The following is a 26,263-nucleotide window of genomic DNA, read 5'->3' as shown; positions in this document are numbered from 1 at the left end:
CTTTACGTTGCCAGCACAGGGGGTAAGTTGGCAGGTAAAGGTGATCTTGAGATGCTTTCTGCTGTGACACTTCCTATGGCAGCATTACATAATAACTTCGCCCGTAGAAGATGAAGGGGAAGGTTGAGCAGAGCCACGCCGGGGGAGGAAGGAGAGGGAAGACTACCAGCTACAACGCTATGTCAAATAAAAGCTTCTGTCTGTTGGCCTTGTCACATCAAAATGAGTTGACTGTTAACTTTAGTATGGAAAAAGTATTTGTCCTTCCTTCAAAGGAAAGAAGAGATCCATGGTAGGAATTTGATGTTTTTTTATTATTATTAAAAAAAAGGCAAACCCCTTGGCTAGCATCTATTGTAAGGACTGCTGCTGTTCCCTGGCACAATTTTGTCTCCCCCCATGTTACTTAGGTTGTCTGTCTTCTTTAATAAGTTCTTTGGCACATGAGTGGTCATGTTTGCTATTTGTATAGTGCTGTTTGTACAAGATGCCGATTGATGTTGACTGCTCCTGTGCACTGTGGCAGTGTAAACAAATAATTAAGTAGCTTATATGTGGCAGGTAGAGACTTGGTACATATATGAGTGAATGTGCACAAAACCTGTGATATGCTAATATACCAGGGGAGAGATGTATAAAAAGCTTAAGTTTTGTGACTTTGGTAAATAAGCTGTTTTCAGGTAGGGGGACTGACCAATCCCACCCACAGTGGGTAAAATAACCAATATGCTCAAGGGAATGTAGCAAAATAGAAGCCTTTGGGTACGGGTTACTGTCTGTTGCAATTGCAGAAGCAAGTCATTCAACAGCTGGTTTGTTTAATACTTTCAAATCGATTGTAACTTTTAATGTAGATGGGCAAAACCTTTACCCACTTAAACAATTTTGTTCAAATGCATATAGTAGAGTAAATGAATGCTTTTGATCTTCATCATTTTTTTACCTAGTCTGAAAGAAAGCTGTAGTAATAAGAGAGGTCTCCAGTAAGTCCATTTTGACTTAGGCCACTCTTCAACTCCTCCATCACTGGGAGAAATGTTGTATGGTTTCTTTTTACAATGTAAATATTTAAGGGGAGCATAACTTCTTGGTGGATACTGTCTAATTAAAAGTATTAGGAGCTGTGTTTATTTATAACATGTATGAATAATTATTACTCAAAGTCTGAGTGTTATTTTCTTGGGAAGTCCCTCATTAGAAACTCTGCATCATCAAGGGCGAACTGTAGTGTTACTTAACTAGTTTCGGTTCACATCTGGGCAGAGACATAAGGAAAAACTGCAGAGGCACATACAACACGCTGTGAATAAGAAAGCAAATCTTCCAGCATCCCAGATATTTTTCATAATTATTTTTCCTTGTTGTCTGGAAATTAAAGCACAGCTAATGCTTATCTGCTTGTGCAGTGAAATGTTACGTATGTGGATTGTTGTTCTGGGTGGTACTGGGAGGGAGAGAGAAGTCGGGGGGAGTGTTTTCCCCCACCACCTTAAAGCCAGTGCTGCTGGAGCTCTCTAAGCCTGCCATGTACCTTCTACCAGACTGCATACCCTCTGTGCGGCTCTGCTTGGGTTATACATCCAAGTATTTGGCCTCTCTCCATTTTCTCTGGAATAGGGACCATTGTTTGTGCCTGGACAACAGTGGCTGTGTTTTCTAATTCAAAAAATGCCTTATAGAAGAGGCCTTTATCATCATTCCCGCTTTGCGGATGGGAAAATAGAAACAGAAAAGGGAGCATCTTACCCTCAGGTGATGTAGATGTCAGGAACAGAGCCCTTGTCTTTGCCAAGTCCTATAGTTATTTCATCTGAAGTTAGTGTCACCAAGCAAAACTGTCCTGTGAGCTTCTGAAAATAAGAGTTTATTACAAAATATTTCAGAACATAAACAACCCTTCCCTCTGCAGACAGAGCTAGCTTAGTTGCCATTACTGATAATCATGGCCTTGAGCTACTGGCAGTAATATTCTGTGTCAGGTAGGGATAGCGCAATGGTCAGTGCTGTAGCTATAGGGTTGGAGAGACGTGGCAGACAATAATAAGACATAGAATAGGCTACTTCTCATCCATCAGGTTACTGGAAAAGGAAGTTCCTGCCCTGTCTGCTCTTGGCTGGGGCCGGGAAGTGCTTTCCTGCATGGTCCCATGCACTGAGAATGAACTCTGACCAGCTCACTTCTTGAAGCTGTCATTTAGTTTTTGTTACACAATACTTGTAGCTTTGACCCTTCCTTAAACAGAACAAAACCAAGAGTCTTTGGGGTTTCTTATTCTTGTTTTCTCAATTTTTCAATAGCCTTTTTTTTTCTTTCTCTTTTTACTTCTATTGTTTAAGAACTGATGCTGTTCTTCCTGGACCCATAAGTATGCATCTCTTGTTCCATCTGTCTTTCTCCACATACATCCAGACAAGCATTCCTCCATCCTTACTATGGTAATACTCAGTCACATTCTCCACACTGTTTTCTGGCTCTGTCTTTCCTTGTCACTTACCTCACCTGCCCTGATATCTGGCTCCTACCTTTCTCACACTGCGGTCTCCACCTGTGCTGCATCCCTCAGGGCTGTTCCTTGCACGCTGACTGGTGTCCTGGCAGCTTCTACTCTGCATCTCTGGGTGGTTTTTTTCTTGTATTTTCCTGTGCTCCTTTCTCCTGAAGGAGAAGGCCTCTTGCACTACATCCTTTCTTTTGATGTGAAGTCTTCCACTTTATTCTCTCCTCTGTCCTCTCCCTGTACTAGTGAAGACTAAATGAAATTTCTGTAGCTTCATGTCCAATAGCCAGGTCTTGATTCTTTGTATTTTCATGGTATAAAGGAATCCCATCTATACTGCTCTACTTCATAGTGTTTTGTACAGCACAAACCCAAGGATGATCCCCAGAACTCTTGTTTTGTGAACTTACTTAATTTGGAGCGCAAAGGATAGGGAAGTAAGTAATACGGAAACGAAGAATGGTAGTAGTAGTTACAAATTCAGATTGCAGGACAAGGAGAGGCTACTTTCTCTATTGAGGACTTTTTGTTAACATCACAAGTAGAAACTGTAAGGATTTTGCTAACTAACCGTTTCTGAGACCAGTGTAGGATGGGAGAGCACTCACTTGTGGCAGGACATAGGTTTGCTTTGCATTCAGGAGGGGGTTCTGACCTCTCTGCCACTTTTTCCTTTTATCCTCTGTTTGACTATCCATTAATCCTTATGTCCACAATCCAAACTAGCCATAATGTGTGCTTTGTAGCTTACATCTCACTGTGATTTATTTTTGCCTCTTTACTCAGAATTTTTTGCTTCTGTGGCTAGTAGTGGGATAACTAGAGTTTAGCGTGAAGGCTGTACTGCATGGTGTTGGTGATGTTAAAGCCTTGCTATGCCCCTGTCATGGAAGGGGAGGAATTCAAATGTGGTAACTTGATTTAGCATGTTCCCTTCATACAATAAAGGAAAACTTGCCAACTCAATTGGAAGTGATGGATCGGTTGCATTAGGATTTTTCTTTTCTGTTCATAAATGGTGAATTATTTCCTGTTTCCTCCACCCCCCCCCCCCCCCCCCCCCAAAACTAATAAAATTTAAGCAGAGTTGGCTTTGCATCTAAGAACTGGGCTTCCACAAAATGTACTGAAAAGGAATCAATTAATGTTTTTATAGTTAAATTATTAGTTCAAAGAAATCTCAGTTGTTCTACAATAGCAGCGTTTTTCTTGGTTTATGCAGCCAGTTTCATGTGAATAATCTCTGTGTTGCTAATGCTGATCCATCTGTTGACATTCTACTGGAACAACAATGCACTTAATGGTATTTTAGATTTGGTCAAGCATTAAGCAAGCATTTTCTTATAGTTTGGTAGTTTTCTTTAATCATATGAGAAAGTAGATGCTGGAACTGATAGACCTGGAATATAACTGTGTTGACCTCACAGGAGAGAAATGGTTTTGTCCAGTGTCCTGTCTTTCTTCTTGCCCTGCTTCTGTCTTGTGTGAGAAATACCAAAACAAAAGAGGTGTATTTCAGAGCTTGGTGGTGGTCTGAGCAGTGCTAGATGTGAACACCTGGAAGCCTAATGATGAATTTTTCTACTAAGAGCTTACAATTCCCCCCCCCAAGTGTTTCTGTTCATCTAATGAAGTAGTCTCCTTACAAACTCCTGAATTGCTTATATTGTGTGATCATTGTGGCTGCAAGAACATCACTTTTCGTTATTACAAGAATATAACTTTTGATGTTTCAGGCGAATGGATTTGTTCATCAGCTGCTCGTTGCAAGTACTTTGTGGATGCACCCCGCAGTCATCTGTCCTGGTTTCTTTTATATTTAGGGAAGGCAAAGGAGCTGTGCTGAATACTGTGAAGATTGACCAAGGGTGGTCTGGGCCATCTACTTTGAGTCTCTGAGTCCTGGCCCAAGGCCTTTAAACAATGGGTTTTCTATGTGGACACTTGAGTCCAGCTCATGTTATCTGCAGCCTGTCATCCTAAGCTTGGGGTGAGGGGTAAGAAAGACTAAGCTGGAAGAAGAAAAAGGAAGTAGAGAGAAGGGCAGGCAACTTTCTGTCTTGAAACTTGTAGCCTGACTTCGGGATGTGGTGAGAGAAGTGGGGGCTTCTGTCTGATTTTTGGACACCAGCCACACTGACCTTTCTGAAAGGGAAGATGATGGTGATTAAGATCTCTATTTGCTAAACCTGTAGATGTAGCCAGCCTGATGTCTTTGTGTGTTGGCGGTGGTTTTTCCTGAAGGTCTCTAGAAGCACCAAGTGTTTGGGGCATCTGGGTTGAGCACTGGAGGGAGTACTGGACCTGGAAGGGCTGAATTGTGGCTTCACCTCCTGCATGTGCTATCTCATGGGAAGCCGAAAGAAACGTTCTTCTACAGACCAAATGCTCAGCCTCACATTTGAGGACAGGGTGGACACAGAAACTAGAAAGGGATGGTTTCTGCATCTCTGGCATCTTTGAAAACAAGTGCCGTAGGACCTCCCCTGCAGCAATTTCTGGTGGCTCCTGCCAGGGGCAGACCTCTTCTCTCAGATCTCCCAGCTATCATGTTATTTCACCAAATGCGGAGCTGGGTTTTTTGTGTTTGGGGTTTTATGTTTGGGTTGGGTTGGGTTTTTTTTGTGCGTGTGAAATGTCCCAAACTGTTAGCTAGGCCTCTTTTCAGAATACTTTGAATTTGGTAATTTTGGCCTTGTGATGGGCTTATTTTTTCCTGGTAAGACTTAAAAATAGAACAAATTATTTATGCAGGTTTTATTTCTTTACCAGGTTTTGGTGTATTTGAAATTACTTTAAATGAGCTTCAGTAACACAGTGCTTTTATTTGTTATAAAATAATGACCAGATTTACTCCAGGTCTGACTTTGCCTGCCTGAGGTGGTGTTACCCTAAAATGGATGAGCCCCTCTCTGAGTGCAAGAACCATACTTTAATTGTCCCTAAAGCTAGACTGCTGCTACTGGAAGGTGTTATTTGTCATGGGAATAGCCACCCTTTGGGAGCAGTCTTCAGCAAGAAGTTCAACTTTTGTTTCTACCTGAAATTTGAACCCTTGATGATAATATGGTGAACGTCCTTTTGTTTTCAAGCGTGTGTTAGTTGCAAGAAGGATGCTGAAAGTTAAGTATTTTGTGTGACAGTGCACTCTTAAGTAGAGATCAAGCAGCTAAACTGAAGTCATGAATGTTATTTTGGAATGAATGTTGGAAAATGTTATTTTCCAACGTTTAGGCACTATTTATTATCTCTGTCCTAAGGCTTTCTGTCTTGTCTCTTTTTTACATAGTGATTAATACTTGCATTCTAGTCAACAGCAATGCAACTGAAACCAGAACCAAGTGCTGGGACAGTGCTGTCTCCCCTTTCCCCACTGATGCTCTGTGCAGTGTGCTCAGCAATAACCGGAGAGATCATGAATGTTTTCTTCAGAAGTTTTGGGAAGACTTGCTGTCAAGATGTGTGTGCTGCAGCACTCGGTAGCTTGAATGACACTGCCAGATGGGCTGTACGCTCAAGTGGCTCTGACTGCTGCCTGGGTCATTGCATGTCTAAATGCTTAGTCACCTTTTAGACTTAAGTTTTTGAAATAACTTTTTCTTTTAGTTTACCAAACCAGGCTCACTGAAGTATTCTAAAATCTATGGAATATTGTTTGTTCTTAGTCCAATAGAAACAGTTATTTAAAAATGTTTGGGAAAGTACTTCTCAATATATACTTTGGTCTTTCTGTTGACCTGAAATTGCTTATTAACTTGATGATGCACTAAGGCTGCTGTCTGACATAGATAATCTAATATGCCCTCTACTCTGCTCAGTCAGTGTGTGTGTGTGTTTCCTGCAAAATGCTACAAGAAGCACAGATATAGCTGGAGCATCTAGTCTGGACTCACGGACAAAAATAAATACGACATTATTATATTAGACTTGGACGCAGTTCTAAGTGGTGGTGTGCTTTGATAACTTTGACATGTAATATTTTTAAGCAGACTTTAAGGTTCGTAGGGTTTGCTAGTGTGGTGGCTAAGCCTTTCCCAGTGCAGCTTTTTTCTCTGAGGTTCCTGGTTTGGTGTTTGTATCCTTCTCTAAAGTCTGCTATTACGGAAAGCCATGGTTGTGCTTCTCCCTGGTCATACAGAAGTGGCAGTTAGACACGATGCCCCAGCTGCCAATTGTAAATGCTTTTTTTTTTGTGTACAGCAAGGTCAAAATTACACAGATTTGCAGTCAGTTTGCTGTCTAACTGTTACCTTACTAAAGCACTTTTGTAGCTCTCTTACCTCCCTTCCTGCACTGAAACTCCTAAATTTAGTAACACTGAAGCCTGAGGGTTAGAATTATGCTGTGAATTTGCCATAACTCATCTCGTTTGCGTTATGCCCGTTCAAACTGTTAAACGGCAGTTCCCTTTCTTCTGCTTGCGTTTTAGGGAGCCGTCAGCAGCTTGCCAGCAGAACTTGACCACTGGGCTGCTCTGGGTCCATGTCATTGCTATTACTCCCACCACTATACCAATAGCTGTATTTATATTTGCAGTATCACCAGCGACAGGCCTTTCTATTTTAAGAATCCCTGGCATGCTGTCGCCTTTCCAGAACATGATTTGCACTCTTAGGGAAAATGAAATATGCATCCAACAGAAAGCAGCGAGCTTGCAGAAGTTTGGATGTACATCAAGTTTCCTTGAGGCGTACCTTAAGAGAAATGACGGTTGGTTATGAATTATGACTGCTAGAAGATTTCTATCACTCACAGAAAACTGAGGAGGAGAGAGTCTGACTGAATCTGCTTAATTTTTTCCAATGCGTGTACATTGGTAAAGTACTTCTGTTTTTCAGTGCTGAGTAGCTATTAACTCAAAGCCTTAAATGCAGCATGTCAGTTATGTGGAGTTGTCACTGACAGTAGTGTTTGGTAAAGAAGATGCTCTGCCATGCTCCTCTAAGTTATAATCTTTTCCTAAACTTGCTTAAGGGTAATAAAAAGTGATCCTGGGCACTGGTACTGTTGCAGAATAGCAGTACACTAAAAAACCTGTGTGTGTGTGTGCATGTGTTGGATTTGAGCAGGAAAAATGCTGAGGGCTGACTCACCAGAATGTTGTTTCAGGGAGAAGGAGAGGGGTTCAGCTGCTCACCATTCCTTTACAGTCAGATTTGATCCGTTAGTATTTTAAGAAGGCAGTTAGGGAAATTTGCCATCTCCACATGGCATTCTATGCTGGGCACGCTCGGTGGGGAGAAGAGAATGTATGTAAGGGTTCAGTGGTTTCTTGTTGGCTCAGCTAACTGAATTTTAGTAGTTGTCAACATTATTAAAAGCTTACATGATATCTCTATTTAATTCTATTAAAAGAGTTTGGCTGGTAGCAACATTCAACCTCTGAATCTCTTAAAAGTACAGTAGGTCAACAGACAAACTTATAAGGATTAATAAAGAATATAACAGCAAGGGCCCTGCGTGTAAGTGACTAACGTAGAGACTGTGTAGCAGTACATGCACGGAGCAGTTGTTGGAGAGTGGCAAGAGTCTTGTTGCAACTATAAATGTTCTTCTATATCTTTCCAAGGGCTGGTGCGGAGCCTGGGCCACATCATTCTTGATCCCATCTGCCGTGGCTGAAACCTTTCCAACTTGGATGAATGAAATATTTTTAAGTATATGATAAGTAACTTAAGAGACAAAGACTAAACTTCAGTGTTTCTGGACCAAAAATAATTTGGGTTGGAAGGGACCCTTGAAGGTCATTTGGTCCAACCCCTTGGCTCAATGTCCAAGTTCGAAGTTGGGCAAGGCTCCTCTGAGCAGCCATGTCTAGTCCAGCTTTGCTTATCTCCTGAGGATCACTAATGAAAATGTCAAACAGTGTTGATTGCAGTGGTGACCCCCGGTAAGGACAGCTACTATTAACCAGCCCATCCAGCGTGGGCTGACCTGCCTGACCGCTGCATGTAGAGCTGGGCAGTCTGTCCAGATTTCCTCGCGTCTTGTAGTCATGTAAACAGTGATTGCTGTTTTCTGGTTTTGTCCACTGAGCCAGCCATCTCGCTGTAGAAGGCAGTCAGCTTGGTGAGGCACCGTTTGCCCAGCATGGGAGCCATCCCATGGCCTTTCCCTGATCCTGGTGTAGATTACACAGGTGTCTGACCCATTTGCTTTGCCCTCTTACTAATAGCCCCAGACCTAAACAATCTTTGCAGTGAGCAGCCAGTCAGGAACCAGGGCAGAGCGAAGGACCATTGTTCTCTAATGTATTTTCTTTTTGTCAGAGGGCTTAGCAATGCTTATGTTTGCAGAATGACCTTAAAGACCAGGACTGCTGGCTTTCCTTCCAACTGCCAGTGCCTGGCACTTCCCAATGTGTTTCACTGCTTGGGTGTTCCAGGTCTCAGAACAGTCTCAGCTATACTGATGTGTACATTCAGGGTGGGAAGAGTTTGTTTCCTATTGAAGAAATTAATTGCTGGTAACTTTCCACATTCTTCTTCCTCAGTTTTGTCACCGAATATTTTCCAGGACCTGCTTTTTTCTGGTAACAGTTTTGACTGGAAAAACTATAGGCCAGTTTTCAGGGCAGTTCAGTCAGGAGCAGATAATATTAAGAGGAAAAACTCATATGCGTTTTCAGAACTTGTGGATGATTAAGTTTTCAGTGACAGAGATTTTTTTTTTTCTTTAAGTGCTAACAAAATATGTCTATGTACAAAAGCTGTGTTTGAGTGCACAGAGATTAAGGCAGCTATAAATAGCATCTTCCATGACCCTGCTGGAATTTTCTTTAAGCTTGGAAACACTGAAGTGTGTGTTTTGTCAGATTTGAATCATGAACCCTGAAGAAGAGCTAATGAGTTCTTATTTCTCACCCCTAATCTCCAACTAGAGTGTTCTTTATACGAACAGCAGATCAGTCTGAAACCGTAGCTCAGGCTTCATTTGCCTTATTTAACTTCGTTTACTCGTTTTGTTCATTGTAATGTTTTTTTCTGCTCCAGTTGGTGTGTTCATGAAAATAATTATTTTCAACCCATATTATCAAACCCATGCAAGCTATGCAATTGTTGCTGTGGGTGACAGTTCACAAAATCTGCTTTATTTTCTGCTGTACTTAAAAACAGGCTTTTCCTCTTGAACATCTTGCAACTCTTACCCTCATGAAATGCATAGCTTTCTCTGTTATTCTGTCTAGTTTTCCTGGCAACTTTATGAAGAGGTATAGCTGGGACTAAATGAGCAATTCTTGGGACAAAAGCCGTATTCTCTGCTACTGCCCTGGTGGATCTGGTTGTAGGCAATGGGTGGCAAAGCACTCATTTGCTTTTGGGGGTGAGATTTGGTTCTGGGCTTTAAAAGTGTTCCCAGGTTGTGCTGCACCTGGACTGGCTCGGGTGCAGTTAAAATAACTGTTGATTAGGTTTTGCCAACACAACAATAAAAAAAATGATTAAAACCCCCCAGTTTGGTTGAAATTGAAGTGTTTTGTTGGAGTACCTTACCTCTGACATTTTTGGTAGGAAGCAATCAGAATGCTTTTCATGTCCTTTTTTGATGCAGAATTTATTTTATCATATATTAGTATTTAAACTATAATAGATGTTTTGGTAATTGGTTGAATCTGTGCTTCAAAAATATTTTCTTTGAATTTGTCTTCTGTTTCTGTATAGAACAGAATTGTAAAAAATAAAATTCCAGTCCTTGCCTAGCTCTTGTTTGGCACGAAGTTGCAGAGCACTTAAAATTCCTCATACAACAGCTTTAATTGCTTGCTAATCTTGCCTAAAGATTGGCTGAGAATGTCAGCTTGGTTCTCCTGATGCTTATTTGCGGTAGCATAGTCGGCAAATGCTTGGAGAAAATGTACTAGGAGTATTTACTGTAGAGTGTGGATAAAGGGGTATGGAAACCCTTGCCTAGAGGTCAAACTGTTGACGTTTAGGTTGTTGGCTATTGATCTGTATCTCTAGTCTGACAGATGTATAGCTTTTGTAGAATGAGTTAATAATTTCTTGGAGTAATGCAAAATCAACAGCCAGTTGACCTGAGCCCCTGAACACGACCCCCATGGAAGGAGACAATGTGCGATGCCGTTCCCAGTGCTGCTGCTCTGCTCCATGGAGCCTTCCTCGGTGAACCGCTCTTTTGGACAAAGACTGCCCGATAGCCGTGCCTTCCTCTTTCCTTTCGACATTGTGTTCGGCTTTGATGAATGTGTTAGTACTCATGTTGTTGGCTGTTGCCTTTTTTTAGAAACAAATCTTACCCGCAGTAACTCTATATCCACAGTGAGTAATGGAGAAATCATTGCTCGTTAATGATTCACTTACAGGTTCCTGGATTGCTGTTGCTCAGTCACTTGTGTTGCTGTTGTCTACAGAAGCATTGCTCAGACGAGCACTTAGACCCGATTTTCGTAGTTTCAGTAAGGTTATTGTAATGACAGGATGGTGGGTGTCTGCCTTTGGTTACTGATAATCTGCTTCAAAGTATATCACTCCAGAGCTGGTCCCAGTGATGCTCTCAGCAGGCTTGTAGAAATTCTGTGCCTTTGAACCTTGCAACTACTTGAAGACCGCTTTTAACAGTTATTTTTTTATTGGTTTGTGAAACTTATGCTTGGCTATTTGCTTAAAGACTAACTCACGGTTTACCTGTCCTGCTGTGTGCACCTCTTGTTCGCTAAAAAGATTAAATACTAAACTTTGCTTTTCCATTTTGAAACTTATTTTCAGGTAAAGTTCTCATCACAGCCTCTCCAAAGTGTTTACTTTCTGCGTGCACACTTGGTGGTGGCTTTCTTGGGAAGCGTGCATGCTTTGCTGCTGCAGTTACGGGAATGGTGCATCTAATGAAGGAGCGAAAGGAAACTTCAACTCTTAAGTAACTCAGTTGCAGAAACAGAGTCCTGAAAGAGATGCCTGGGGTCACCAAGTCAGTCCTTTGTCTCAGTCGTGCCTGTCATATCCTCCCTAGGCTGATTGAGTTACGCAGACAAAGCTTGCCTAATAATTCAGCTTCCTATTTTGTAACAGTCATTATTGTAAGCTGTTTCATGGTGCCATTGTTCAAATAAACTGAAAAAAAAAATAAAATAAGGGGCTCGCACAAGAACAAGAGGATGCTTTCGCTGCTTTTGGCTTGGTTACTTCCTGTAAAAAAAACCACCACACTTGCAATGGATTGCTCGGGATTATTCAGGAACAGTCAATCCAATAATAGAAATTAATAAGTTAAAAACCTCTGGAAGCTTCAGGATGTTAATAAGAAAACACTGTGGCCTGACTTAAACATTCAATGTCTTGGTTTTTTTTCTTGATGCCTACTCGCCTTCCAGCATGGGTAGCCAAAGCCCTGTGGCTCGGAGTCACTGGCCAGGAACATCGTGTGGGCTAACAGAAGCCCTGGGCTTGGTGGTGCTACGGTTCTATCCAAGATCAGCGTGAAAACCTGCACACCCGGCCAGGGAAGCTGAGAGCACAGCCTCTGCTTGGCCAGAGGCAGGAGCATGGGCGGTGGGAGGAGTAGGAGGCTGTAGCAGATCCTGGGCCCAAGGAGGTTGTGTAGTGTGAGGCTCCGTCAGGTAGAAGCATGGCAGGCAGACTTTCTGAGAAAAAGGGGCAGTTTGCAAGCGAGTTACTTTTATTGCTTTTAGGAGTTCCTGTAACTGATTTTATTCTGGGTAGAAAAATCAGAATTTTTTAGCAAAAGTACTTTTTTGTAGTGGTTTCTCTTTTTTTTTTTCTTCTTTTTTTTTTTTCTTTTCCTTACCAGTGGCGAACCGCATCAGGGTTTCTGCAAGGGATGGCTTTCTTGTCATCATTCTCCCACCATCATTTCACAGCAGTGGCTTCATACCCTCTCCATTTTCTTCCTCTCGTGTTGCCCTTCTCCACATTCTCTTCCTTCCACACTGCCCTTTCCCTCCCGTCCCACCTGTTTGCCCCTGGAGCGGAGTCGGAGCTGGCGGCAACGTGCTGGTGTGCCAGCGGGGAGCTGGGAGCTCAGTCTGCCAAAGCACTTTTGCCTTTCGGAATTCATAAGCTCCGGGATGTCACATACCAGAGAGCTCAGATCTGCATTTGGGTTTAAGTTTGTGCAAAAAGTGGGAATGTCTCTGTTCAGATTTTTTTTTTTTTTTTTTTTTTAAATTGAACTCTTAATGTCTAAAGTGAAGGAGCACAAAACCTGGTGTTACAGGGTTTTTTTGTTTTGTTTTGTTTTGTTTTTTTTTTTGTGAGGGACGCCCCTTCCAAAAGCCTGAGATTGCTCCTCATCATGTTGATCCACATAAATTGTTCGAGAGACCTGGGCCTAAGCTCGTATGGGAAACAGCACTGGATCAATGAAAGAAAACATTCAGCAATGTGCATTTTATACAAGCATTTAAACTTTTTTTTTTTGTTTTGTTTAGTAATAAAAGGAACAAAGCTATTATTAGTGACCATGGGCTTGGGAGTTTGCTAAAGCAGCAATAGTTACTCATCTGTTTTCATTTGCAGAAGTATTCTAACAAAGGCAGCCACAAATGCAGCGGCGGGGTTAGGAGGTGGATGGTAGGAGTGGAAGTGCAGTTTCTGGAAGCCAATGCTTACTAAGACCTTTCTGTCTAGTCTTGGTTTTGTGGCCATCAGGAGCACCGTTCCCAGTGAGCTCTTGCCTTGCTGGATCGAAACGTGAAAGAATGAATTCCCTGGGTAAGTTCTCGGTCCTTTTTCTTCTCTAAGCTGCAGCAGAGCTGTACAGAGCAATTGTCACTTCTGGTGCCAGCATGAGGTTGTGTCTGCACGTCAACTCCTGCAGCTGGCTTGCAGGAGTTGGGAGAACAAGCAGTGTTGTGTGACCATTTTGTTTCATTTTTTCCCCCTCCCCTCCTAGGCCAGGTAGGAATAAAATTGAGAAATTATCTGACTTACAACAACAAAAAAACCAAACTCACACAGGGTAGTATTTCCCTGCTTCTTTCTTTTTCTTCTACAAAACAGCCTAACAAGCATGCACAAGACCTTTGTATGTGCTTTAATGTTCAGCCAGCTGGTTCACGGTTTGCTCTGTTGCAAATGCTGTGGACTGCAGAACTGATGCTGTACGTGGTGGGGTCGACGCTGCCTTGCAATTGTCCTTTCGGTGCGGTTTCCTCAGATGCAGTGCGGGCAGGCGAGTTTTCAGCTGAAAATGCTGTAGTCAAATATAGCCTGTGCCAAAGGAGCATCAGTCCATGGGAAGTAAGAATGAAATACTCCTATTGATTCCCTTGGGTTTGGGACCATGTCCCAGCTAAATTTGGTTATGATGCACTGAATTTATGCTTGAATTTGAGGTTGTAATTAAACGCTCAGTGAAAGTTGCTGTCTAATAACCTCATCAAAATCTGCATCTTTTTCTCCCCAATCCTGCAGCAGTTAAGAGTCTGACCTCGCAATTTGAGTTTAAATTCTAAGGTTACTAGGGCGAATACCACGAGAAACACCTTGAATAGGTAACACAAACTTTCTGAAATTGCTGTTTGCCTCGATGTTTGTGTGCTGAAGATATGGACTTAAAACCATGGAAATGAGGAAGACCTAAATAGAAAGCAGAGATGGAGAAGGAAAACTCTTGTTTGTGTATAGAGATCTGTTGGGGCGGCTGAGCCACAGCATAGAAAGTTCCAAGTATTTTTCTGGTGTCTGAAATGATATTGGCTGTGGGTTTTAGATAACAGATAAGCAAGGGAGGAATAATTGAGCTGCTTTATCAGGCTGCTTACAGAAACTTGAAGTTTAGCATGATAGTTGAATAAAAGGTCTTATCTGTATTTATGGTTGTTAATGGTCAGAAACTGCCATTTAAGAGGATAGACTGAGTAATTGGTATTAAAATTGTAAATATATCTTTTTTCCTCGATTTTATGCAAACATTTGTTTCAAAAAACAGGCCTTCTCTTTTTGCTACATGAAAGAATATTTTGCTTTCAGATGCCAAACTCTTGAGAGTAGACTGATAGAATAGGAAAAATGTTGCACTTCATGTTGTTTTTACACAGGACATCTAGCAGAGCTTTTTTGATATTTTTTAGGAGTGTTTTTTTAAAATTTTTAATCTTCCAGTTTTCTTTCTTTCCTTTTTTTTTTTTATAAAGGTTTTGCAAGTGCAATAAAATATGTAGACATAAAAGTTTGAAATGACCTGGCACTAAAGGGAACAAAGAAACCTTCACACTCTTGAAATGAGATTCTGCACATAGAACTTCAGTTTGCTTGGTTTTCCTCCATGGCAAACAAATTTTTGAAGTTTACTTTGGCAGTAATTCATACCACCATTATGTTAAATAGGAATGGAAGAACGTTTCCAAGCAGCATGTTGTTTTATTGCTATGCAGAAATGCAGTTTTAAATCTGTTTTCTGTAGGTACTTCGGTTTGGTTTTTTTCATTTCCTTGTCATCTTTCCATGCATCTATAGGTTCCCAACCCTACTGGAAATAGTTATATTCATGTTTTTAATTGAAATCAGGAAAATATATGATTTGGCCATTCTGGCTTGAAGTTCACTGTTTAAGTTTTTATGCATATGTAATGTTAACCAATACAAAAATGCATGCAGGGTGGGTCCCACCTTGTATTTGTATATTTGGTTTGTTAGTTCCACAGAGTTTTATTGCATTTAATCTCAAATTAAAAATTATAAAGATAGACTTTGCTATAGAAAACTTGGCAATTTTCTGCCAATATCAGTTTTTGGTTTGCTGGTCTAGTTATAATAGAAAACTTTATTACAGAAAAGCTCTTGTATATTGCTTCTTGGAGGGTAGTACTTGGGCAGTTGATAAAATGATGCCGCTGTTGAATAATGCAGTGAGAAAACGATACATCAGTTAGAAACTGGGTTTTTAAGCTGCTGCAGCTAAATCTAGAACATGCTGGCCAGTTTCTAACAAAACTGACTTCTTCAGGTTTTCTGGAGCATGGTCTCTGCGTACCTATTACCCCAGGAAGCAAGATTGGGGGGTGCACCTTTTTGTTCAGGGTGGGAGAGTATCAGCACAGGAGAATGATGTTAGAACATGGGTCTTATCCATGAGTTATCCTGGTAGTAATATGTCCTTACAGTAATACATTGGGAGTTGCCACGGTTCAGTGAGTGGTTTGGGGATTTTTGTGGCGTGGTTTCATTTTGAGGACACTACTCTCAGCTTATTTTCCTTAAGCTGTGTTGAAAGTGCCATGGTCTTCTCCTAGAGGTGAATCAGACGATTCCTACCAACCTCAGTCTGTTATTTGCATGGGGGCATGAAGAAGGCTTTTCACCCTCTCAAACTATGATCTTCTGCATTCACTGGAATTGCAGTAGCCTTTTATTGCCTTTTTTTATGGTGGTATATTGAGGTTTTCCTTAAATAAGGGAGGATACAACTTACCTGAAATCGTAACCGTAAGGTTGTTTTATTGCTTGTAAGACTGCTGCTATCACAGTCCTGAGTGCCTCCCTTGCTGGCACTCGCTAATGCTTCATCTGCAATCCTGTTCAGGGCCACTACAGTACCAAGGTCTTGGACCTGTTTGAAAACCAAAAGCCTTTCGCCTGGGAACTGCATTATTCTGGCTAACTTTGCAATGCCCAATTTACCTAGTGCTGGTTCTGCAGAGGCGTGTGGTGGCATGGGTAGTGAAATTTGATTTTATTTTTTTTTTTATTCCCCCCTCCCCCCAGGGCTTTTTTGTTCTTGTTTCAGGGAATTTTTGAATACCAGTCTGGAAAGATTTAACGTGCCAGCTTTTTAGTAGTACTAAACATGTGTTTGATTTTTAAAAACACACATAAGTGTTCAAATACTAAAGAATTCAGTTTCAAACAACTTTATATGGACTTAATCACTAGAACATATTACCTCATGCATTTGACCTGCTTTATTTTTTCTCAGCGTAACATTTTCAGCTTAACATTGTTGTGTATTTTGTAGATCATCTCTGCTTTCCCCCAATTATTTTTAAAAAAACAATTCTAGCAGCATGAGCTAATGTAAGCGTCTTTAGAAAGCGCTTGCTCTGCCAGACAGGAGGGTGTTTTTCAGGTTGCATGCTTTGGTTTTGTGTACTTCTTAATTATTACTTTTTTCAGAATAAATTAGGCTGTATTGAAAGAGCACCGGAGGCTGAAGTTCTTTGTTCCCAGGCTGGAAAGAACATGGCCAGTGAAGGTGTTTTCATCCTGCTCCACTTTTGAACTTCAGTGGAAATTTTGGATGGCAAGTCCAGGATGTTGAACAGCAGCGGGATGCTGAGGGTTTGGGTTTTTATGCTGATGTAACAGACTGAAAAGGTTCTTCTCTGCTAAACTTGCGAGTAGGTGTTGCAAGAGCCTGGCAGGTTCACCTTCAGTTTCGTCTTGTGTTGCTTGTCGGTGCCAGGTAGGATAATGAAAGATGCATGGCTGTTGGCTGCAGAGGGTGGATGTTACTGGGATTTAGAGATGTGGTTTCAAATCCTGTCTTTACTGCTCCGGCTGTGTGTCCCCAGGGAAGTCCCCTAAGGGGCTCCGCTCAAAATCCTTGTGTTGAAAATCATTACGGGTGATGGCATCTTTGTCAGATGATGTATGGCTGTTGAACCCTTCAGCTGCTGTTCTTGTCTTTGAAAGGTGTCCCTCTTGCATCTGCTCTGGATTAAATCTCTTTCTCTACATGCCTTCTGTCTACTTTAAGTTGTCTCTGTAGCAGGTATTCCTTGTTTGTGTTGGGGAGGACCCATACTCTTTGGGTTAACGGTTTTGGATTGGGAGGGAAAGGGCAGGTGGGCTTCGATAGATTAGCCCATATGGCCTGGTAGTTTAAAGCATGAGAACTCCAGCTTTCCAGGATGGCAGAAAGTGGTGGGCAAATGAAGGTGTGCTGTTAAGACTCTTGAAGGTAAATTGGCTTAGTTCTCCTTGCAAAGCAAACTTCCTGGAAGGAATGTGAGTTTTCTTCCTCTGTCAAAGTCTTCTGTAAGTTATATGCATATTATAAACATCTTGACCTGAAAAAATACTTAAATTGACCGGCCAGTTTTGGCTATCTGGTCTGGACTGCTAGAGGTACCCCTGGGCTGGTCAGGGAGCCATTGCCTAGAAAGTATGAGTAGGTGTGCCTTTTATTTCTTTTCCTATTTTTATTTTGTTCCTCGACTGAATAAAGAAGCAAATATTTTTGCTCAAAACTGGTGACCTACTTGAACATTTGATTTAGGCAAAATGTCTTGACGCTGACTGTGCAGGCCAGTTAAACTGGATAACGTGGTGTGGTCAACAGAAGGAAGATAGGGACCGAGGCTGATCGTTCTGATGTGAACAAATAACAGCTTTTCCTTTTCATCACCTGCTCCCACAGTTTTCTAACTCTAGCTTTCTTTCTGTGCTATTATGTCAGTTATTTGTACAGCTTGACGCGAGTTTTTGCCTATTTAAAAAATACTGACTTGGAGGAACTTTTGCATGACAAAAATGACCTTTATTTGGAGCCTATTTTCAGACCTTTTCCTAATTTTAGTACTTGAAGTTAGTCTTATCCATTGATTTACTCCATTTGAACCTGTGGCTGCCCCACATTAAGGAAGCACTGGGCCCCTCTGGTTTCTGCATGGTTCAGTGCAGAAATCTGGGGAATAGTGTAGCAGCCAGACACAAAAGGTGGAGTCAGCTAAACTGTAGCCCCTTACTTGCGAAGTGGTGACATAGGCACTCAAGTTATTTCTGAATTAGTTAGAAAGGAGGGGTTGCATTTTTGAGGTATTATTTACTGCTTCAGTTCAACACTTCTGAACTCTGGCTCACTCAGCTGGGCTAATGTGGGAGAGGATACGGGCAACAGTGTCCCCGAAGGTGGGGGCAAGGGGGGAGAGAGAACTTCCAAGAAATTGCAGCATGATGACTGCTGACACTTGCTTTCCAGCTGACCCAGTGCGCTAGATGATACGAGGAGTGTTTCATTAGGGTCCAAATGGGCTGGTAGCTCTAGAAGAGCATCTTTGTTTTGGTGGGACCCACTGCAAAGCCCGTTCAAAGCGTGCTCACCTTCCAGCGGGATTGCGTTTGGCCATGCTGATACCTGTGAAGGCAACAGCTCCTGTTATGTGCAATGCTATATTCCAGTGCTTCTTCAGGTCCGTATGCTCTGCCAAAGAGTTGGCTTTGTCCTGCATCTGTCCTGTTGGAGCCTTTGGCTAGAGGGCATCTTCTGTGGCCTGTAATTCGTTACTGGCTGCTTCGTTCCACAGTGCCCTACTTGATTAGGCAATGAGTCTTTATCTGGAAAGAAGCGAGTTGTTCCTTTGCCAGTCCTCCAGTTGGAAATGGTTTTGGGACTGGACTTCTCAGAATGAGACTGTTGGTACCAATTTAATCTTGTTCATAGCTGGTTTATATCGCTTGGTGAAATGCCAGGGTTGTTCTCTCCTGGGTGTTTGTTTCTCTGCTGTATTTATAGACAGCAACACTCATCCCCGTCAACCTCCATTTTGTGAGATTAAAATGCCAAACTTTTCTTTAGCTTCCCACTGTAAAGTGGGCTCTTGTTTCTGTCGTCACCTCAATTTCAGCTCCTTGTTCCTGAGCAGAGGTGCCCACGCAGGAGCCCTTGCCCACAAGACATCTTGTACTACGGACACTGGTGCTTCTCCATCCTCTCTGGTATTACCTTGTCGGATACAGCCTGAGGCCACTGATTTTTATGCTTGTGTTGCAGTGCTGGCCACTTGTGCCATTAGGAGTGACTCATTTCCCTGGGCTCTTCTCTGTCCCGTTGAGTTTAAATTCATCATAGAAATACTGATGATGGACCATATCCTGTTGTGCTTTGAAAGATCCTAATGGAGTTGTGGCAGCTCACCAGAAGGGATGAGCTGTTTCTCCTGAACTGTGTTCTGAAACAATACAGACCAAATCCAGCAGATACATTCAAGGGGAATTTTACTCGAATCAATGAGCTGTTTCCCAAAAGTGTCAATGGTTCCAAGTCTGGAGCCTTAGCAGAGGCATGAGGTACTGATGTTTCACATTACTAGAGAGGAGGCTGAAGAGCTTACTTTGAAAGAAACTAAGTGGGAATATGAAGAGGGATCCAGGAAAGCCAGTGAGCAGTTCAGGAGTGTGATCTGGTAATAAGCTTAAATGCTGTCCCTTTAGAAGGGGAGAAAAAGCAATGTAACTTTCATGTGGTGTGAACTCAGTGCAGTGCCTCATGACCATAGTAAAAGGCTGGTAGAAGTTGCAGCGTGGTTTGGGATTTGGAGTTGTTGAAATCTTTGATTCTTTGGAAATGACAAAACAGAGATTAATGGGAGCAGGAGAGCACCAGGACCAGGGAGGGCACGGTGAGAGCCCAGATACTCGCTTGGTATCACAACGTTCCTGAAGCCATTGCGTGCACTCTGTTTATTTGGGGTGAGGTTGGCATTTCACCCTTTGCCTCTTTACCCTTTTCATCCCTACCTCAGTGCAGTGCCGGCCGGCAGGCTGGGGAAGCAGGGGACAAAGCTCCATCTAGTGTATAAAGGGAGATGTCTGGGAGCTAGCAAAACAAGAAAGTCTGCAGAAGATGGCTTTCCCTAGCCCAGGCATGTTGGTTTTGTTTTGGGGTTTTTTTTTGGTTTGTGGGGGGTGTTTTTTGTTGGTTTTTTTTTTTTTTTTTGATAACTTGTGAATAGGATTGCAAACGCTTTGACTGTGCAAGTGTTAATTGAATAGCTTCAGCATCCTGACAGCTGATGTTCATTTTCTGTACTCTGAGTGTGTACAGGTTAATACTGGCTTTAATACAGTTTTAAGTAGTCTACAATGTCAATTCTAGGCAGAACTAAGTATATGTCCTTCTATTAAGATTAGGATTTGTATAGCCAGGTTATAGCTCTGTGAAGAGAAGAGACACAGAAGTATAACGATGTATAAGGTTAACACTTTTAAGGTAGAATATCTTTTGACTCTTTCTGACAGATTTGTACAATCTTAAACTACAGTAAGTGTTAGATAATGCAATTATAAATGGACAAGACATTTTATTATCTGCTTTTAAAAACAAAAGAAGAATAACAAATCATCTTGTTTGTTCTGGAGGTTGCTAAAAATAGGTTTTATTTTTTTCTATTCTTTTTTTTTCCTGAGTACTTGGAAAACCAATTGCAGTTCCTGAATGTGGCTTTGCAGCAGCCTTTCTAAGAGGGTGGGAAAAATATTTTCAGTGTATTAGGCACATATTGGCAACTCAGTATCAGGCAGCTGCTAAATTTCTGAATTCAGCAAATGGTTGTATGGCAAAAACAGGCTACTACGATCTAATCCAGACTTTTTCTGTGGATCATGAAGGAAACACTTTTTGGTTTTCCTTAATCCACCAATGATGTCCCATTCTTATCCAAAAATATGCTGCTTGTCCTTGTACCTGTAGCACCTCGTACCTGTAGCACCTCATACCTGTGGTTCAGTGCCAAAGACCACTTGGCAGAATTTGTCCCTGCCTGCAGTAGTAGCTCTTTGAAATCTGTGGGAAGTTGAGATCAAGCACCTGCGTGGGTTTTTGTTGTTGTTTTAAGGCTTTTTATAGTTTCCAGCATGTTGGGAATATTGGGGATTCTTCCTGCTAGAGGAGGACCAGGAGGAATAGAAAAAGGGAAGTGAAGGTGAAGTTTGCATCCAAAGCGGTAGGTTGAGGTGAGGGGATGGTTTGTAGTGCTAACCTTTCTGGACCAAGAAGCTAAAGAAATAGGAGAGTCATTTTGCTCCCAGCAGCGTGTTTGCCAAACATTTGTTTTGCAGAAACATGCAGCTGCTACCAAGTCCAGTCTGAGAGCTGGTATAATATGGCTTTTTAGGGGCAGCAATACTGCTGGCTGCTGGGCTCCAGTCTGGAACTATGCATCATTTCCAGGTGACTTTGCTGCAAGTTTATAAACCTGGTTGACTAATGTAGCACTGTATAGTCGTCTGCTGTAGCCTAAAATAACAGAAGGTGTGAATTGCTGCTCCACAGTAATGGTGGGTGCTCCCGCAGGTACTTTGCCAAGGTCACAAATGCTAAATAAACCAGATTAAACAAAACCCTGTTGCAAGAATTCGTGATTAACTGTAGTCTTTGCAGGATTTATTGGTTATAAACTAAGCGCCTGCCTTTATTTTTTGTCCTAGTAACTAAGGCAGATGTGAACTTCAAGTCCAGTGAAACATTTTTTGGCTCTTGCCACTGTTTACATGATTCAGGAGTTTGCAGTAGTTCCACAACAAATATAGCTTTGAACAGAAATAGCCATTCAAGTGCTATGCTTCTGGCAGTGCAGAAGAGATTAAGAGGGTCTAACAAAAAGGCTTGTAAATAGTTTTGAGTTGGCTGCTTTTTTTAAAAAATAAACCAATAGCTGTAATGTATTTTGAAAAGTTAAGGACTGGTATTCCTGCAGCAAGTTACATGGACAGCATGTCTCATTTAGTTGTCATTAAACTGTGCAAAAACATGGACCATGCTGAACAGTTTTACTTTAAAATAGCCTTTTTCTAGAACTGCAGCAGCTGTATTAATTTTTGAGATTTTATTTGGTTGCATAAAGTTGTTTCTGAGAATTTTTCCTGAGGTCTCCTCTTTCAGAAGAGCTTAGGCTTTTTAGATGCAACATAAGAAAGATGCAGAACAAAAGGATGATTGCAAAATGAAATTAAGGCTGTGTATTAGCAGGGCTGTGTTTCAGGTGTTAAGAAAAGACTTATGATAGATTAAGGAGGATCATCTTGTATATGTTTTGATGCTTTGTGAAATCAGAAAGTATAAATGTTGCTTGTGTGTTTTAATTTTGATTGAGACTTCATTCTGTATTATGTTTTTGGTTTGATATTTTATTTACATGCCACCCCAAGTTTAAGTAATTACTTTCCTTGTTCCCTCTCTCTGGTGTTTATGAACAGTTTCTGGCTTGAAACAAGGTGCAGAATTTTTTTATGGGAGCTGAGGGGGGAATTGCCAGAACAGTCCCTGGAGATGCCAATTCCCCAGTACTCCAGCAGTTAAACCGACACTAAATATTTCTGTGAAAGACTGCAGTTCATGTAGATGTCATGAACTTAAAATAGATTTTACAGCTGTTGGATGGTGGGCGAAGAGGTCCTCTAATCAACACTTGCACTGACCTACCCCAGCCATCCTGTGCAGCTGCAGAGCAGACGCCAAGGTGTTCTGACATGACCCACAGCGTACACCCGGAGGTTGTAAGCGCACAGAAACCGTACCCGTCTTGGGAAGTCCCTGGGAGTGGTTGGGATTTGGGATAGGTACTTGGGGAGAGAGAGACCTTATTGCTGGAGGTGGCTGAACTGAGGATGCTGCTGGATCCCGTGGTAGCATAGCAGTGCTGCCTGATGGACTGCTGGGGCTTGCTTTCTCCAGGAGTCTTGGTTTGGGATTACCCCGTGTCAGGGATGTTGTAGGTCATGTTAAATGGCCTAAGCAACGGATCTGAAGGCCATCTTTTCTCTAGTTTTTTGTAGTTGAGCAATTCCTCCAGTGAACAACTGTCTTTCTCTCAGCCTCAATTAGCAAGTTTGTAAACATCATTAATGCTTTCTTACATGGACAGCTGGAGCTTATCCCACCTTCCTGTCTGTGCTGTGGGTTCCCAAGACAGTAAGACTGGTACATCTGTCCCGCAATTGCGAATCGCAATTGCAGTGTAAATATCCACAAGGCTGGTAAAGTAACTTGTTGCTTATTTAAGGCTTATTTCCTCCCCCAGTCATTCAGCCTGCACAGTGAAACAACCCTCTTTGCCCCAGTAACTCCTCCACAAATAGCCAGAAATGTAGAAGGACTATAAGCAATGCTTAAGGACTCTCAAACTGAAGTTTGTTTAAAATGTGTGGATGCTGAGGAATTGGTTTCTGCAGTCTGGAGGGTTGCTTTGTGGCTAGAGATTGAAGTCAGAGTTTGCATACTATCTGTCCAAGATTATTTTAATGTTAGACTTGTTCAGTAATGTGTTAGGGGTTGTTTTTTCCCCTTGCACATGGTACTGACTGTAACAAGCAAGTCCTACATGCTGATAACACAAACCCATCACGTATCGAGCACCGAATTCACTTGGTGGTTTTCATTGTGACTGTTTGGCATTCGTAATCATTTAAAGCAAATCTTCCATAAACACTTTCCCTTTTGTTTCTTAAGATCCTGTTTGCTCAGCATACCAGAGCGAGGATGTCATCTGTGCGAGATGAGGCTTCGAGCTGCCTCGTCGTCTTTGGAAAGCATTGAATAGCACTGTAACAGTGGAGTCAGTAAGCAGAAAACCTCGGATGAGTGGAAGGGTTTAGGCTGGGAGTTGCTGGGTCACCGTAAGCCTCAAGGAGTGTGGTGGCTTTTTGGCTAGGAGGGAATCTGAGCATGCGGATGATGAGTACAAGCTGTGAACACAACACGGTCAAGTCTTGGTTTCTGCAGGGCTGCCTCTGTGAATAAACTTGCTATCCGACGACGGAAAGGTGATGTGGAGTGAGAACTGGGCACTATGTAGTTGCAAAGTATCAAAAAGCGCAGTGATTATACGTCATCTTCCCTCTCGGCGACGGTGTTATCTTCTCTATTTACCCAGATAAAAGAAGGTAAATTCAATATTACAAAATCAAGAACTACAGAGGTTGTTAGTGGAGCGTTATCTCTTTGCTTTTTCTTTTATCACCTCTTGGTTGTTTTAGCTATCTGGCTTTTTGTTTTGCAAATGTGTGTAGAGCTCTTTAGAGAGGGAAGTACCCATAGATGCGATGTCTGAAAAATGGTTCAAAAAGCTTTTGACAAGGTCAGGCTTAGTGAAAGACAAACCTGCCTCATGCCATTTTTTTTTTTTTTTGGTAATATCTTCTCTGAGTTTGTGATGGCTTTGAAAGTTTGAGGAAGAGCACCAAACCAATATTGGGTAATGCAGTCAGCTACGTTTTAAATTCCTTTAACCCTTCATGGAACATTTTGGGGAGCTTGAGGTATTCGTGTGTGTAGGTGTCGTTCACCTGCCTGCTCCTTTTCTGCCTGAGGGATTCAGCCTGTTTGGGCAGAGGTGAAACTAGGGAAACGGTGTGTACATGGTCCCCTTGAGTCTCTGTACTGGTACAGATGCACATCTAGCTCTTGTGAGGTGCACCTCCAGTGGTTGCTGGCTGGAGGTTCCACCTCGTGAACCTTGAACGTGAAGTAGTTACGTTCCAGAAAACAAATTTGTCTTGCATTCACGCTTTTCCTTCTTTTTGGTGATAAAGATCGTGAGAAAACTGTGCCGTTATGGACAGCCCTTATCCACTTCTCTGATGGCACTAATGACCCGATCACACCCCTTTTAATTAACGAAGGGGAGAAGTGCTTTCAACGCCAACCCACATCTTCTGTTTCTCCCAGGCCCGCAGCAGGTTGTTGGTCCGCGGGACAGCAAGGGTGGTACAGCCGCCTGGGCACAGGTCTGAGGATCACGCTCAGCTCCCTGGTAGTGCCTGGCATTTATCTCTGCCTGCTGCAGACCCGCGCCTTGCTCCGGGCCGTCTCCGACAGGAGTTTGTGCAATACTCTCTCGCAGGTGAGGCAAGAGGTAGTGAGATGCTGACTCCGAACTTCGGGGCTGTTCTGGAGTCCTTTCGTGATACCTGAAGACCTTGTGCGTGGCTGCCTCAACCCCCAGCTTCTTTTCTCCTCGGTAGGTGCTGGATTGCACAGGTCTGCAGTGCCGGCGGGCGCCGGGCATCGCTGCCCGTGCTGCTGCTCTGTGGGGATTGGAGTTGCCAGGTCCTTATCTGGAGCCACCCCTAGAGACGCGGCCGGCCGGGACGCCGCTTGACTTTCACCCCGGGGTGCTCAGCGAAAGCCCTCGGACACGAGGGGTGGGGGAAAGGATGGAAGCTGTTAGAGTTCAGATGTTCGTGCCCTGCTCCTTTGACAGCTCCTGTCTGTAAGTGGCGCTTTGCCGGAGCGACGGCACCGTGAGCAGATTGTGTGATTGATTTGTTGTGATGGAGGTTGTGTTCTAGGAGTTAAAAGTACCGTGCTTGGGAGCTGGCCACTGTCTTCTGCAGAGCCACAGGAGCTGTGGCTAACCAGCTGAGATAATGACGGTGACTTTCAGAAGGGGAAGACTTATAAAATACTCCATGTTTAAAAAGAAATTACTAACATATATACATCTCTCTCTCTCGCTCTCTCTCCCCCTCCTTCTGAAACTTCATGTCAAACACACATTTGGGCTAATGGAGGTTCGGTTTAGGCATAAAAAGACTTGGTGCACTATAGTGATTATTATATAGAAGTCTTTGAGGGTACTCTCGGTTTGCAATTATTCATCTCCCTTTTAACAGGAACAGTAGTAAAGGATTTTAAAATGTGACCTTTGCAGCTTCTAGGTTGAACCTCTAGTTTTACCTTGTTCCTTAATCTGGTGGTGATCAAGCTTTCCAAGCTATGCTGCAAGCTGTGTCCCCAAGTAAATGGGCATTCAAGCAGATCAACTTACGGAATTTTATTAAGTCAATGCTCATGCAAAAGCCACCTCCAGAGCTTAATAATTATTTACTGAGTGCTCCTGGGTCATGAGAGAGGTTTTCATTAAGTTCAGAAAGCATTATGTTCAGCAGCTTGTGAAGGTGTGTTTTAAAGACAGGAAGAAAAATGGAAAACTACTAAATGGTGTACAGCTACTTAAAAAAATTCTTAGCTGAGGATTAAATGAAGTTGGGTTTTTTTGGGTTTTGGTTTTGTTTTTTGGGTTTTTTGTTTTGTTTTGTTTTTAAAGACAAGTGTGTCCACTGAATTAA

The 26,263-nt window shown here is 42.3% G+C and overlaps 1 protein-coding gene across 8 annotated transcripts in view; it reads left to right on the top strand.

Moving 5' to 3' along the window:
• MITF (melanocyte inducing transcription factor) overlaps window positions 1-26,263 on the top strand; it is a 112,828-nt gene that overhangs the window by 29,221 nt on the left and 57,344 nt on the right. Inside the window, exon 1 of one of the 8 annotated variants that reach the window (XM_075053300.1) lies at window positions 13,165-13,186. The exons of 6 other annotated variants lie outside the window; for them this stretch is intronic. The gene's annotated coding sequence lies outside the window, so the exon portion shown is untranslated. Of the gene's footprint in view, window positions 1-13,164; window positions 13,187-25,384; window positions 25,405-26,263 lie in introns of those variants that run through there. One more of the 8 variants, XM_075053295.1, reaches the window with a different exon arrangement.

The sequence above is a fragment of the Buteo buteo genome, chromosome 21 (genome assembly GCF_964188355.1).
Source record: "Buteo buteo chromosome 21, bButBut1.hap1.1, whole genome shotgun sequence".
Classification (NCBI taxonomy): Eukaryota; Metazoa; Chordata; class Aves; order Accipitriformes; family Accipitridae; genus Buteo; species Buteo buteo.
This window is presented reverse-complemented; position numbering and strand designations above follow the sequence as displayed.